Below are 15,773 nucleotides of genomic sequence, written 5' to 3'. Positions count from 1 at the left end.
GTTTTGCTCATCGCCATCTGTGTGCGACGTCAGTGTTGTGTTTGATGCTGTTCTGTGCGTCGAGAGCTCAGATTTTAATTGTGTGCTGGACTAGTTCATAGTGTTATTGCCAGTGATCGTTATGTGCTACGCCGTCCATCGATACTTTTATGCTGCAGCCATACTTCGCCTTCTATTTTTAATTGTCCCAGTGTATGTGGTTTTTTGTGCTCAATACTTTTTAAGGTTTTTGTCTCCATTTTACAGTCGCCCCCTTTTTGTCTGTTTTCGTCCATTATGTTCCCCCTTTATTTTATAATATTGTCCGCCACATTTTCTCGTTTGTAATTTTAAATGTCTTCTGTTGTACCACTATTGTCTTTTGGCTGAAGAGCAACGCATATGCTGCTGCCAGGCCACCCCGGATGGGGACTTGAAATTCAATAAAGAAAAAAAAAATCCCTCAGTCAGTGTAGGATCGTGGTATCACGACAAAACTGAGGAGCTGCCAACATCAGCTATAGGGGTAAACGCTACAACCTTTTTTTCTATTTTTTACGCTATATACGATAGTATTGTTAGTAATTTTTACAATAGCTTTTCTCTATCTTCAGGCTATATATAGCAGTACTGTTTGTAACTTTCTGTTCCTACCCTTGCAGGGCCAAAAATTCTGAAGATGGCTTCTACATAAGCCGAAACGGGTCAGTAAACATATATTATTGCGATATCAGCTGAAAAACTGAAAAACACTGAATTCCAGTCCTGCAAATGCAATACGCTTAAAGGTTGAATGACTTGTTACGGAGACCGTGAAATAGCGAACATAAGAAATTGTTATAATTTTTATTAGTTACTGGAGAGCTGAGCATAGTAAATGCTGTAAATTGCGAGTTTTTAAGTAATAAACATACCGTCAACTCTTGCCTAGTTTGACTGGAATAAATTTCAAGCATTCCTTTAAACAATAAATGGCTGACAGCCATCATAACAAATTCACTAGGATTTGGCTTGTCCATTGACGAATGCTGAAGACACTTTGAATTCAGAATGCTGCTAAGGAATGTGTTTTTATGAAATGTTAATTATTTAGGATTACGTACTGACTTGTAATTTAGTTTTATGCAGAAGTGTGTGGCACGTTTAAATGAAGGTTCCTTCTAACGAAGCTCTGATGCACCTGAAATCTCTGATAGACTGTATCTAATCATACGCAATCTGATCATTTTGTGTGACAGTAATGCCATTTCGTTTGGATACTTCCGAATTTGTATTAACATGAGACACAGTTACGTCTCATGAAATGATGCTGCTTTGAACACTGTAAGCAAAGAGAAGACAGCAAGTTAAAGTATGTGATCAGCAACGGACGACGGCCCCATTTCTCAAATGGTAAATATCAATCCAAGTGAAACACGCGTTGTCTCTGGTTGAGACAGGCAAATGAGAAGTATATCTCAATGTCCAAAGAGCAGATTCGGACCATTACTTGCTCTAGCTTCTAGCTGGAAAACAAACTCTTGCAAGGCGTAATCCTTCCGCTCCAACTCAGAATTAAGTAACACAATGAAATGAGAGGCAAAACCAGCAGTACATATACGAGGTTGTCATTGTTTTTCTTATTTCAGTTTTACTGGTGGCTGCAAGCGATATCAAGTAAAAATTTATTTGGCTGCAAACATTGGCGAAAGATAAGTAAACAAGAGTGTACGGAATCAACACTCTTTTATAGACAATACAGTAAGGGCATTAAGTGTATCATTCCCAAAGTTTACTCAGTTGCAAAACACTGATGTTTTCTCATCATTGAGATAAAACATAGTAAAAGCTCGTCAAACTATTTTCATTTGTTAACTGTACGTAATATTCCACGTTACTTATATGCAAATGAGTAGGGTTCGGATCAGGATAATGTTTTGGTAGTGGATGAATTGAATGTAGGAAGTAGCATGGACTAAATGTTGTATTAGACAGTTTCTTTCTTTCTGACGAAACGACGTTTTTAGGTGATCTTCTATATTTAGTGCACGCTGAATTCAAAAATGTAACCCAATTTGCTCAATCAGGTCATGTTTCTTCTCTACTTCAATATTTAGATTGTAACCTATTAGGCATGTAAGCCATTTAGCTGTTTGAAATTTTTAAGTTTATTGTCACGAAGCGGAGTTATTTTCACATCTTACAGCTAAGTCCAGTGTGGTATTCTAATAAACGTAGTTAACATTGATGAAAAAACACTTCTATTTATCAATGTTTTCACTAACACCTTTAAATTGACGCTAGACGTACACTCATAGTTGGCAACTTTGTATACAGGGAAAAAGGTAGCAACTATAGAAGAGAGAGAGGTGAAGGGTTGTACTGACCTAGCTTCTAGCTTGTACCAACTTGCAGGGTAGTATGACTAGAGCTTTCTGAGCGAAAGCAACATTGTTACAAAATGAGTCGAAAATGTAAGAATCATCTTGGTCGGTTTGGCTATATCCGTCATAAAGCTATCATGCCACATAGGAAGCTTAAAATTACTTCTCTTGTGAGGAAAATGTATGGATACTTTGGAGTTAAAATAGTTAAAATTGGTGGCAAGGAGAAAGCTTTCACACCACATGTGCAGAAAATCTATGGTGCTGTAAAAGCAACTAGCAAAAATGTCCCGGTTTCAGTGTACCTAGGGGTTGGTGGGAAGGAAAATATCGTAACGCCAACTGTTATTTCTGCTTGAGAAATATCCAGTGTAAATTAATTTCTTTGATTTTAGTTAACTTCATATATACTCTTTAATGGTGCCTCTTCAATTAATTACAATAAGTACCTCAATTGAATTACTTTAATGAATGCATCTGCTTTTACTTTTACAGGTGCATGAAAAGAAACAGAGACAACGTAAAATATCAAGACTTGCCGGCTGCCATAAGACCAGTGCCTCATGGACCAGGAATTCTGATTCCAACATCACCTGCTGACTAGAGTGCTTTGAATGGCCCAGATAATGAAATGTATAAGCGAATATTGGGTATATTGGTGATACATACCAGGCCCTGAGATTCATGCCACCTTAAATCCCTAACCCCAGATTAACTGAATTATATGACACAAAATTTGTGCCTATCCAAAGAGGTTGCCGGTTACTGGGATCATATCTTCGCCAAAACAGATTGTTAGGTCCTGGAATAATGTTGAAGTATTTCAGAAAGGATTGAGAAGCTTCACTGGTTTAATGTTATGGTATTTGTGGTCTCATTCAAGCTTCTGTGGAAAATATATTCATTCGTTATTTCATCACTCCATCTAATTTTCAGCATACTGTTGTAGCACATATCAAATGCTTCGAGTCTCTATTTTTTTTTAACCCTCTCCACCCGTTCATAACTAGCTTCCATGCAGTATTGTTCTTCAAATGTACGTCCTCAGAAATTTAGTATTCAAATTAAGGCCGGTGTTTGACAGCAGTAGACATCTTTAGGTCAGGAACGCTCTCTTCATCTCTGCTAGTCTGGCTTTGGAAGCAAAATAACACGTAACGGACGAACTTCATCGACGCAGTGGTTACCAATTTTTAAGTTATACTAAACTGTTTTCAGCAACTCCTCATTAGTGTAGTCTTTCTTCGGTTTACCCTAAATTCATATTCTGTAATTACTGGACTCATCATTGCATTCAACATGTCCTATGATCCTACTTCACTTCCATTGAGGATAGAATGTCATCAGCGAATCTCGTCCTTGGTATACTTTCACAATGAAGTTTAACATCGCTCCTCAAATTTTCTTCCATTCCCGTAATTGCTTCTTCGACATACAGACTGAGCACTAGTGGCGAAAGATTGCATTCCTGTCTTACAGCCTTTTTAATTCAAGCACTGTTTTCTTGGTCCTTCACTTCAATTTTTTTCTTCTTTTTTGTGTGTATAGTGTATAACCCACCTTTCCCTATAGCTTATTTCTATTTTTCTCAGTAGTTCGAACCTATTGTGGTATTTTACATTGTGGATCGCTCTTCCTTTGTCGATTATCTATAAAAGATCATTACTTATATTATTAACAAGCGCAACGCCCGAACTGCCTTTCTGGCGTCCTGTTTTCCGAAAGCCAAACTGCTCGTCATCTAACAGGTCTTCTGTTTTCTTTCCCAGTCAACTGTATGTTATTCTTACCAGAAACTTTGATACCTAAGTCCTTAAGCCGATTATACGATACTTGTCACGCTTGTCTGTCCTTATTAACTTCGGGATTTTGGTGAAAACACTTTTCTATCATCCAGTTCACGTGTAATTTGCTTGCCACTTGGTTAATGAGTTTGGAAACAGCAAAAGAATGTAGTATACCTTCTGTCTTATTCGACATCATGACTTCCAAAACTCTGTTGAACTCTGACTCTAATACTGAATCCCGTTATTGACTCAAGTTTCTTCTTTTATAAAATCATCAGACATTTCCTTTCCCTCGTAGGGGCTTTCAGTGTACTCTTTCCACCTATCCCCTCTTTCCTCTGCACTAAACAGTTGAATTCGTCTTGCACTCTTAATGTTGATACCCTTGCTTTTTATTTCACCATAGGTTAACATGACTTTTTTCTATGATGAATCTCTACTTACCACGACGACAGATTTTTTTTTTTTTTTGAGTCCTTCACTTTTTCCTCCATGCACTTCCCGGTAGCATCCTGCACTTTCTATTTATTTAATTCTTAAATGACGCATATTTGCTCATTTTTGACTGTTCCTGAATGTCTGTGTATTCAATGTATGCTTTACTCAAGGTTTCTTCGCAGCTACCTACATTGTATATTATAATGTCCTATTTCTTTGGTAGGCCTTTTCAGATATGCCCAATCCTCTAACTGAATCGCCTGCTTCTTTATCCACTATAGCTGTATCTACAGCTTCAAACGTTCTTTATCATTCGTGTATAATGCCCTATGTCACTTCTTTCCACACTGATTTTTCCGGAGAATTTTCTTAAAGTTCAACCGCCTCTTAATCACTACTAAGTTGTTACTCGTCCTGTAATTTTTGATCCGTTATTACTAGCTGATTTATTTTTATTTTTTATTTTTATTTACAGTTACGCTTTATCCTCTCTCAGTCCTACTACCGAGCCCACATTCTCCCTCACCACCTCCTTCTATTCCCTTCAGCACCCCAGAGATACAGTCCTCCATGAATACTACGAGTAGTTTATCTCGCTTTACGTACTGTATTACCAGTTCAATGACCTCAATTTCTTTCACTCTCTCTTCTTCTGCTTATAACACCAGTATTACCTGAAATACTGTTGTTACTGTTCCTACTGAACTGAATAATCCTATCACTGGTCTGTTCACTGTAACGCAAACCCTGCCCTACGTTTCTTTTTCCGGCTTGTTCTACTCCCATTATACCATTTCCTGCTGCTGTTGGTACGACCTTACAGTCGTCTCACAGAAATTCTTGTCTTCTTTCCATATCTCTTTATTAACTTAGCTTTTGCATTTCTCTTTTCAAATTTTTAGCTCCCTACAACATTCAGACATTCCACGAGCCGAGTTGTGTAATGTTATCCTGTCATTGGTTATTCAGTCTTTTCCTCATGGTCACCTCTTGCATGGCATTATCCTTCGGGGAATCCAAATGGGGACTAATTCCGTATCTTTTGCCAATGGAAAAATCATCATGAGACATTTTCACTTACAGGCCGCATGTCCTGTCTTCAATGCGGTGGTTTGAATTGCTTTCTGCATTCCTACGTCGTTGATTACTTGTGATTCTTCTGCCCTTTAGGGGTTGTTTCCACCCCGAGAGAAGGAGGGTGTCCCGAATCCCTGTTCTCTCCTTCGCCCTCCTCGGCAATGCTGTTATGAGAACGAATGAGATTGTATGTGTTCGACTAGCATTTCTGAGAAATTTCATTCTAAATACACTCCTGGAAATTGAAATAAGAACACCGTGAATTCATTGTCCCAGGAAGGGGAAACTTTATTGACACATTCCTGGGTCAGATACATCACATGATCACACTGACAGAACCACAGGCACATAGACACAGGCAACAGAGCATGCACAATGTCGGCACTAGTACAGTGTATATCCACCTTTCGCAGCAATGCAGGCTGCTATTCTCCCATGGAGACGATCGTAGAGATGCCGGATGTAGTCCTGTGGAACGGCTTGCCATGCCATTTCCACCTGGCGCCTCAGTTGGACCAGCGTTCGTGCTGGACGTGCAGACCGCGTGAGACGACGCTTCATCCAGTCCCAAACATGCTCAATGGGGGACAGATCCGGAGATCTTGCTGGCCAGGGTAGTTGACTTACACCTTCTAGAGCACGTTGGGTGGCACGGGATACATGCGGACGTGCATTGTCCTGTTGGAACAGCAAGTTCCCTTGCCGGTCTAGGAATGGTAGAACGATGGGTTCGATGACGGTTTGGATGTACCGTGCACTATTCAGTGTCCCCTCGACGATCACCAGTGGTGTACGGCCAGTGTAGGAGATCGCTCCCCACACCATGATGCCGGGTGTTGGCCCTGTGTGCCTCGGTCGTATGCAGTCCTGATTGTGGCGCTCACCTGCACGGCGCCAAACGCATACGACCATCATTGGCACCAAGGCAGAAGCGACTCTCATCGCTGAAGACGACACGTCTCCATTCGTCCCTCCATTCACGCCTGTCGCGACACCACTGGAGGCGGGCTGCACGATGTTGGTGCGTGAGCGGAAGACGGCCTAACGGTGTGCGGGACCGTAGCCCAGCTTCATGGAGACGGTTGCGAATGGTCCTCGCCGATACCCCAGGAGCAATAGTGTCCCTAATTTGCTGGGAAGTGGCGGTGCGGTCCCCTACGGCACTGCGTACGATCCTACGGTCTTGGCGTGCATCCGTGCGTCGCTGCGGTCCGGTCCCAGGTCGACGGGCACGTGCACCTTCCGCCGACCACTGGCGACAACATCGATGTACTGTGGAGACTTCACGCCCCACGTGTTGAGCAATTCGGCGGTACGTCCACCCGGCCTCCCGCATGCCCACTATACGCCCTCGCTCAAAGTCCGTCAGCTGCACATACGGTTCACGTCCACGCTGTCGCGGCATGCTACCAGTGTTAAAGACTGCGATGAAGCTCCGTATGCCACGGCAAATTGGCTGACACTGACGGCGGCGGTGCACAAATGCTGCGCAGCTAGCGCCATTCGACGGCCAACACCGCGGTTCCTGGTGTGTCCGCTGTGCCGTGCGTGTGATCATTGCTTGTACAGCCCTCTCGCAGTGTCCGGAGCAAGTATGGTGGGTCTGACACACCGGTGTCAATGTGTTCTTTTTTCCATTTCCAGGAGTGTATTTAACCAGTGGGTAGGTTCGAACCCGAGACCCAGGACGAAAACCGTACCCCTAGGCCACAGTGTTTAGGAGTTTATGTGAGCGAATCTACACGACACATTTACCAAAACTGTGGAACAGCTGAAGGTGTTGTCCTGCTTGTACCTGTTGCAGAATAACGTAATAAAACTGCTGGTGCTTATTTGAAATGTTGGTGAATGAAGATTTAGGGACTAAAAAAAGGAGTACTTTCTTCTTTTATGTATGTGAGGTTTAAAATTCTTATGGTGCTTGTAAAGACCGAAGATTATTTTATGCCCCAGCCGTGACGTAAAACATCTACGTACTTGTCATCTGTGGGACTCAGTCAAATATAAGCCTTAATTTGAGGAAGAAACTTCTGAGAACTTACGTTTGGAGCATTGTACGGTAGTAAAACATCTGTTAAGACATCAGGGAATGACTTCCATGGTACTAGAGGGAGTTGTAGAGAGCAAAAATTGTAGAGGAAGACAGAGATTAGAATACATACAACAGATAATTGAGGACGCAGGGTGCAAAATTGCTACTCTGAGGTGAAGGACTGATGACTCAAAAAAAAAAAAAAAAAAAAAGAGAAATCGCTAAAGACCTCATTTCTCTTAAATAATTAGCTTGTTGTGGGACAAGCAATGTTTCTTGCAGAATCTCAATCAGGTGAATGGCTAGAAACATACCGAGTACTCAACATGTAAAATGGTGTTGCTCATGATAACTTCTGAAACGTTAAGAACATGAAGCTTCATTTCACTGAGAACGGTAGATGACTTGTACAAATGTGGCAACAGATCTCCTGAATGATCTACTGCTGATATCGTACAATGCTCCACAATGAACGTCGCCACTTTCAGCTCTGCAGTGTATTTGCACCATAAAATGTTGCTAGTTTTTAGTTGCTGCAACGGACTTGTGAAAATTTGAGGGCCTGTAAATTTTTCGTACAATTTATATGCTTAGACAGATCTTTTTTATGTTGTTGTAGTGTGCATTTTGCCCAATTTGCAAAACGCTTTGGTTCCAACGCGTTTCAAACATGTGAGCCACCCTGAAACAAATAACGCAATTGACGTTATAGTAGTTACTCAGAAACGAACAAATTTTGTTTGATGACGCCTAGCTTGTCCCAAAATAATCGAAGACGTTTTTGTTAAACGCATATTCCGTTAAATTATTTATACGATGTGAAAACAATTGTAAATAAAATATCGTGAACGTAGGACCTCGGTAACCCGTGCCGACTTGTACTGAAACATGTCAGTACTAGTTAAATAAGTATAACGCGCACTATTGCGCTGACTTGTTTGCAAACATTTTTCAGATTGTCAATAAACGGACTATTATCAATCAGTGAACAAATCAGTGTAATTACAGTGTGTCAACTGTCAATTACCCATGCGGTGCTGGCACGGTAAATTACACTACATGCTTCCGTGAACATGCACTGAAGTAAAATATAGCTGAAATACTGTTCGTAAACGGAACTGAAATCGTCACATGTGTACTGACATTCTAACGGCAGAGCTAAACATATTGAACTGCAACAAAGTAACACAGCAGGCAACGATGGCTACCACACGCAGCACCGTCAGCTAGCTAATGTTGGCTGCATGCAAAAACAAATGAATGACTATCCGCCAAAGCCGTCCAACTTTTACCGACTTCTGCCGAGTCAGGATAGGGAGTGGTCCGCATTTAAAAGTTAACACGCTCTACGTAGTAGTTCTAAAAACTATATATTTTAAATAAGTGGCGTAAAACACCAAATAAAAGGCATAAAACTGCTCTGTATTCACACGTTTTGGTAGTTTTATTTTATTATATCAATGGAACGACTCTATCAATGAAATTGCAAATCTCACTGTATGCCTATCAAATCCCTGCATAATTGTGTGAAGCTTGAAGGGAGTTACGAAAAAATGCACAAAATACTGAAAACGCATTTGAGCAGCGCTGACACTATAAACGACGATGTGCTTCAGTTTACGAAGACAGGTCGGCCTGATTAGCTGGCTGGAATGGACGAAAACTGGCTAATGCAGAGGAAAGTGTGTGCTGGAGCTATTAAGTAAAACGACGCGATAAATATTTTTCCAAGGCAACTCATTCGACATCATCGTATGATGACAGAAGACTCGTCTTCTGATTCTAATGAACATGTCAAGCATTTACAAGAAGATTTTTCCAACTCTGTTCTAAAACATACATCCGAAACTGGTAAAACACCTATGCCTAAAAATTTCATTACACCGAAGTTAATAGCAATGGACAGGTGCTAGTTAAGTATGAAAATTCAGTGTTTATGCTTGAAGCTACATTTATGCACCTGGACATGAGTGTATTATAAGTAAGTTATCGATTCAAAGGATTCGTACATAATAGCGAAAATAGCGTACGGAAACCATAAAAGCTAATTTTCAAAACTAGGTACCAGACGTTTTAATTGTTCACTGGGCAAACTGTTGCCTGATTTTCATGACTGGAAATAAAAAGGGGATTGTCTTCCAATAGTTACTTCATATGTGGATTAAGAAAACTTATTGCTGTGCCAAGGCTGGAAATCTCTTCAGGATGCCAACAGGCGCGAGCTGTTTGTAACGAGGTCATAGTATGACATCTCTAATTTTCTGTTTAGATCACTATTTTGTCTTTCTATTTCTCTTATTTTAGAAAAATACATTTGCGAGTGAGATGAAAGTCATTCTTCGATCGTCTAAAATTGATGACAGCTTTTCCCTACTAGTGCTCCACTATGTGTCCAAATAAAGCTGTTTTCAGGAAACCAGAAAGAAGTTTTCAACGCTGAGGGCAGTAAACGATGCAGCTAAGGAGCAGTCAATATGATGCCAGACGAGTGCTTAATTTTGAAATTTTAGATTCAGGAAGCCCGAACGCATCTCCTCAACAATAACCACCCCCCTCCCCTCATCAGCACACAAAGATCACAAGCTCCGAGTTTTGAAAACTTCTGAAAAAACGTGCAATACGAAATCATATTTTAAAGAAGACTGTTCTGAATTTCAGGTTTTTTGAACATAATTGCTTATAATCAAAATAAAATACCACAAGATTTAGTCACTTCGCTGCCTATTTCTGATCGGTATATCGACCCAAGTCGGTAGCCTTCGTGAATACGAGATCGTGTTTCCAGTTGCTACCAGTCCCTACGTTCAACCAGTTACACTGTAGCTGCTCGGTTAACGTGTCTCCAGTATTAATTAATAAAACATTTAGCGATGAATCGTAGTGAAGATATTTCGTGACATCACGTTGGTCGCCCATTGTCACATTCACCGGTGCCGGCGCAGCGCTGATTTACATTGGTCACATTGCGATTTAATACACATGTGATATTTTAAATCTCCGGTGTGCACTTGTTCCGTCGCGTTCCAAATAAATTTCCAGGGAGGAGCCAGCCGGAATTACGCCCTGTACAAAACTTTCGTCGTTTAATGACGCTTGAGAAGGAACAAAAGCAGTTTTTGTTACGACGCGTACAATAACACCGGAACATTTATCCTGCCAGTAGAAAGCCAACTATGAAACGAAAATTTATAAAATATTTATTACATGTTAAACAATAAAACAGTAAAAAAATATGCCTATTCATGTTTCACTTATCAAATAAACATTAAATTTTAGAATCCTTCTACACTCAGTTTAGATTTTTGAGTCTCATGCATGGCATCGAGTCAGAATGTGTTTCCATAATTAAATTGCAATAGTATTTGACATGTGAGTTATTAAGGTCAAACAGCAAAAAATTTGAGGTTATATGTATTTAGTTACGATATATGTTACGTGCGTTAAATTTCGCGAAAAAAATGCTACTTACGTCTTGGAACATCCTAATGGAAACATCAAGCAAGCAAAAAGGGCCCTCGAATGATAATACCGAAGTCTGGACCACAAACTAAACCAAAGACCGCACTGCGCCGCTCGCTTCTAACCAACGAGAGTGAATGGAATTTATGTGTATTTTCGGTCGGTCAGTGGTGTGTGGTTTGGTCCGGTGGTCAGCATCATCTGGTCGTGTCGTCTGCATGCGCTTTAGTGATCGAAACAGATTATTCCACCAAACCGAAAGTAAGCCCATAAGGCCGTCAATCCAATTACCATTAAAATATATTTTTTCATATTTTAACAACACAACAAAACAACACAAAAACACACACAGCCAATTGAGAATAAATAAAAATACAAACCAGTAACCACTACCCAAACTTCCATCTTTCAACGCTCTAGTGTGTACTCACTAATCTCGCTCAGTAAGCAGTATCGGAATGGTATGATATCGTACAGCGTGATTTTATCATAACTGCATTTATTCCAAAAAAAATATGAAAATCGCTTATTTGTAGCTTCTTAGATAAGATTGAAACTCTAGTTTGCATCAAGTGAAGTACCGTAGAAATTCAGAAATTTATCAGTAATTTGTGGTTCAGCTTCCCATGAAGGCCGATACCTCCGTATCGTAAATAGTTTAGGTAACTGATACCTACTACCTCTCTTTTAGTTAAAATACCCTAAAAATCACAGCATCAGCGAACACAACAACAAACAAAACATCTAAACCTGCAACCTCAGCAGCTGCATTCGGAATAAAACACTTCTTTGATGCACACAAGAAAAAGACAGAAATGGACGCAAAGTGCTACAATGAAGACTATGCATCGTTGTACTTAAGTTTTTAGAATTGACTACCACTTGTCAAATGTCGGTCGAAATCATTGCTTATTATCTTTCACACCTACAAAACAGTAAATCATAATCATAAATCTCTCTTTAGTTCCTTAAGAGAGAAATAAAAACATTGTGTTAGGCATTGCATGGGGTGGTAGCTTCGGCTAGCAATGTTTGAACACGCCATAACATCGATACGTGCTACACTTGTATTTATGTCTTGAAGCCATTGATATTGGAGAGAGAGAGAGGGAGAGAGTATATCTATAAAATTAAATATGTGTTATATAACTAAAATATCAGAGATGGCATTAGTAATATGGTTGAGCATAAAAAAATAGTTGCCAAAATTCCCAATTTCCCCATTGCCGAAATTCTTTTCCCCAGAAAATTTTCCAAGGTTTTCGTTTCCTCAAACATTCCCCTAAAGAAGTTGTATTTTTCCCCAAAATGGCGAAAAAAGTCCTAGTCTGAAGACACTGGGGGAGGGGGAGAAGTTCGGCCTCCAGATACTGTTGACAGCACATATTTTTGAGCAAATTGTGGCTTTGAGTTTATACGATGTGGTAAAAGTCAATATTTTCTCTCTGTTTTATTAGCAATTCTTGACTAGTATTATGAGTTCAAACGTTGATCCTGTTTCGGATTGTACTTGCTATACCATCTCGTTTATTATGAAGAGCCTGTTCTTTGATAAAACGAATCTCACAGAGCAGTGTATCAGCGACTCTGGGGGAAACGCCGCTGACCCGCGCATAAGAGATATCGCGTCAAAATGCTGAATTCGCTTCCTGTCTGTCAGAGGCAAGCGGAACTTGCACATACACAAGGCATATGCTTTCTCTCGACCAGAATACAGAATAAGATGTTCAGCTAACATGTCGTTTTAAAGTACCGTAAAATGGGGTAAACAGGAACAGTAGAGTAAATAGAAACGGAAACCTCAAAAAAGTTGTATGTTAGCATATAAGAAGACAGATGGCAGTACTATTCCAAGATTTGTTTGTCTAGGTTGGCAGTAAATCTAACAGGAAAATTATGAATTTTAAAGTTGGCTGCCCTGTCGGTTAATATTTTGTTCACTATGTGACATCGGATGTGGTGCTGAATTTGCCTACTTAGAACTTTACTTGTCAGTACCATACTAAAGTGTGTTGTTTTAATTTAAGTGCATGGTATTCAAATTTGCAATCCCCTTTCATTAATCACAGATTTAAAGTATACATTAATCGGACTTATGTTTCGGCTAAATGAAAATATAGGGTTGAGTTTTCGTAATTTATGGGGAGAATAGAAATATTAATTTTCAGTGTTTCTTCAGAAGAAAACCGAGAATTTGATGGTAATGAAGAACCCATGAAAAATTTTCATTCTTTTTCTCTCACAGTTCTATGGTAATAGATAAGTAAAGGTTAGTAACGTAGCCTATTCAGCAACTAAAATGATTTTTTTAATTAATACTTTTCATTGCCTACCCCTACGAGGAGAGCGAGCAGCTGCAATACAGATAGACTGGAGAGTAAGGCACTTCTCAGTCAAAATGACAGGCGAACTGGCAGTGAGGAAGAGGATAGCTATCGGGGAACATCTGGAAGGGAACTTCCAGTTCCATTTGCATTATAACAATGTGAAAGCTCACAAAAGCTTGGTCAGGTTCGGGGGATGAGAAATACGTTTATCTTAATTCAGGGACAAGATGTACCACACAGATATATATAGTAGGTATGTGGGAGGAAGTTTCCAGTCCCACCATTCGTCTGCCATCCAAGGGCAATCACCCGAAGCCTTTGTCGGAGCTGCGGGGTTTGAGTTCTTAAGATATCTTTCTAACGCTTTCACTTTTTTTCAGATTTCTTTCCAATCCGGAGGGGGGAAGGCGGATCCACAAAGAACGTAGTGTTCGTTGGTGCGTTTCATTAACTTAAGTTATATTGTTGGGACACACTTTGTTTATTGTGTGGTGATATTTCCAATTTTCTGTTTTCTCTTTCTATATTGCTAACGTTTGTTGACTGTACTTTATCTAAATTTCGCTATCACTCACACGATTTGTAAGTTGCCTCTTGGAGGATGGTATGATCCTTTCTAGTGTTGCTGCTCTTCTGTTTTCTTGTCCTGTGAGTGCTCTTTTAAGGTGTACTATTATGACTTCTTCTACATCCGTTGCATTTTTAGTTGCTGTTACTGGGGTATCGGTATTTCTTGTACAATTTGTAATTACTTTGAGTGGCTAGGGAAGTAATGAAATATTACAGTACTGAAATATAACGCTCTGTTTTCTTGTCCTGTGAGTGCTCTTTTAAGGTGTACTATTATGACTTCTTCTACATCCGTTGCATTTTTAGTTGCTGTTACTGGGGTATCGGTATTTCTTGTACAATTTGTAATTACTTTGAGTGGCTAGGGAAGTAATGAAATATTACAGTACTGAAATATAACGCTTGCTTTTATATAAAATAACTCGTGACAGCAGATGGACTGCGAGAAGTAATTTTGTGCGATTTTCAATAGCGTACACCTCAGAACTACTTAATAAACACTATCTATTTGTCGTTCTGTTATAGTTTTCTCCGTGAAACAATAAATGTTTGTGCAATGCTATTCAGTTTGAGTGGTTTACCTAAGGGCTGTTACCAAGTTGTCCATCAAATAGTTTACATAACGTAATCTTCTACAATCAACGTGTTACACTTTTGTTTAATTACATGTGAGCTTTATCTCGAAAGTGGCAACGTTTTTACACTTCATTAGCTTTACTTCTAGTGCTACTTCAGTAACTGTCAACTTCACACACACGTATAAACATTGACATATGAGGATCCCAGTATTTCTTGTTATCGTTAAGTTCCGTCAAAGACGTGAGAGATGTCAAAGAAGACCTTGCCTCCTCGCTGATGCTGCACAAAGCCTCCGACCACTGCTAAAGCAAGACGAAATAGACGATCTTGATAACAGCATACTTGCAAGGTAACATGAGTTTAAATTTAGACTGTTGAAGTTGTGCGCTGGGAGCTCATCGTTCAACAGACAAGACGTGCTAAAAGTCTCAACAGCTATCGATGGCTGCTAGGATAGGAATTTTATGTCCAATTAGCGCTAATGCAGTCAGCAAAACACACCCGTTAAAAGTTCGTTTTATCAGAGCGTCCAATCGTCATTTTGTTGCAAACACACCATACGCAATAAGCGCGAATGGTCCATACGAAGTGCAAGCTTCTCTTAGTTTCGACTTTAGGCTATTTCTTAAAAATTTAGTCCATCTAAGCGGTGGTCAACAGATCACAGTTCGATACATTTCACTATCTAATTACCGAAGTTCACAATTCTTATCAGGAATTTTCACTTATTAAACTTCCACGTACGATACAGTTGTTACCCGTAAGTGCTTCATTTCAGTAAACTTCGAGTTTAACTCAGCAGTAATCCGTATTTCACTAATAATGGGGTGTACAGAACTGCTATTCGACAGCCTCCACAGCGTGTTCATCTAGCCAGCGCATCCAGAAGGGTCTCTACGGAATCACATCACAAACTAGGTCACAGTGCAAGCTCAAATTCGTTCCCAAAATGTCTCACAGGCAAATACTATGTCCACACAGTGCGACAACACTCGCGCACGTCCTCCTCCAGACACGGCACCTTACATTCTACTATTTCATCAAAATCCCCTCCATCTCGACATTTTAGGTAGATTAAATACATCCCAGTCTGGACCATGACATTACCTTACATAGAGAAAAATATTTTCAAACCATATTATTATTACAATATAGATATTAT

This window comes from Schistocerca serialis, chromosome 2 (genome assembly GCF_023864345.2).
Source record: "Schistocerca serialis cubense isolate TAMUIC-IGC-003099 chromosome 2, iqSchSeri2.2, whole genome shotgun sequence".
NCBI lineage: Eukaryota > Metazoa > Arthropoda > Insecta > Orthoptera > Acrididae > Schistocerca > Schistocerca serialis.
The sequence above is the reverse complement of the archived record's forward strand: the minus strand, read 5'-3'. Positions refer to the sequence as shown.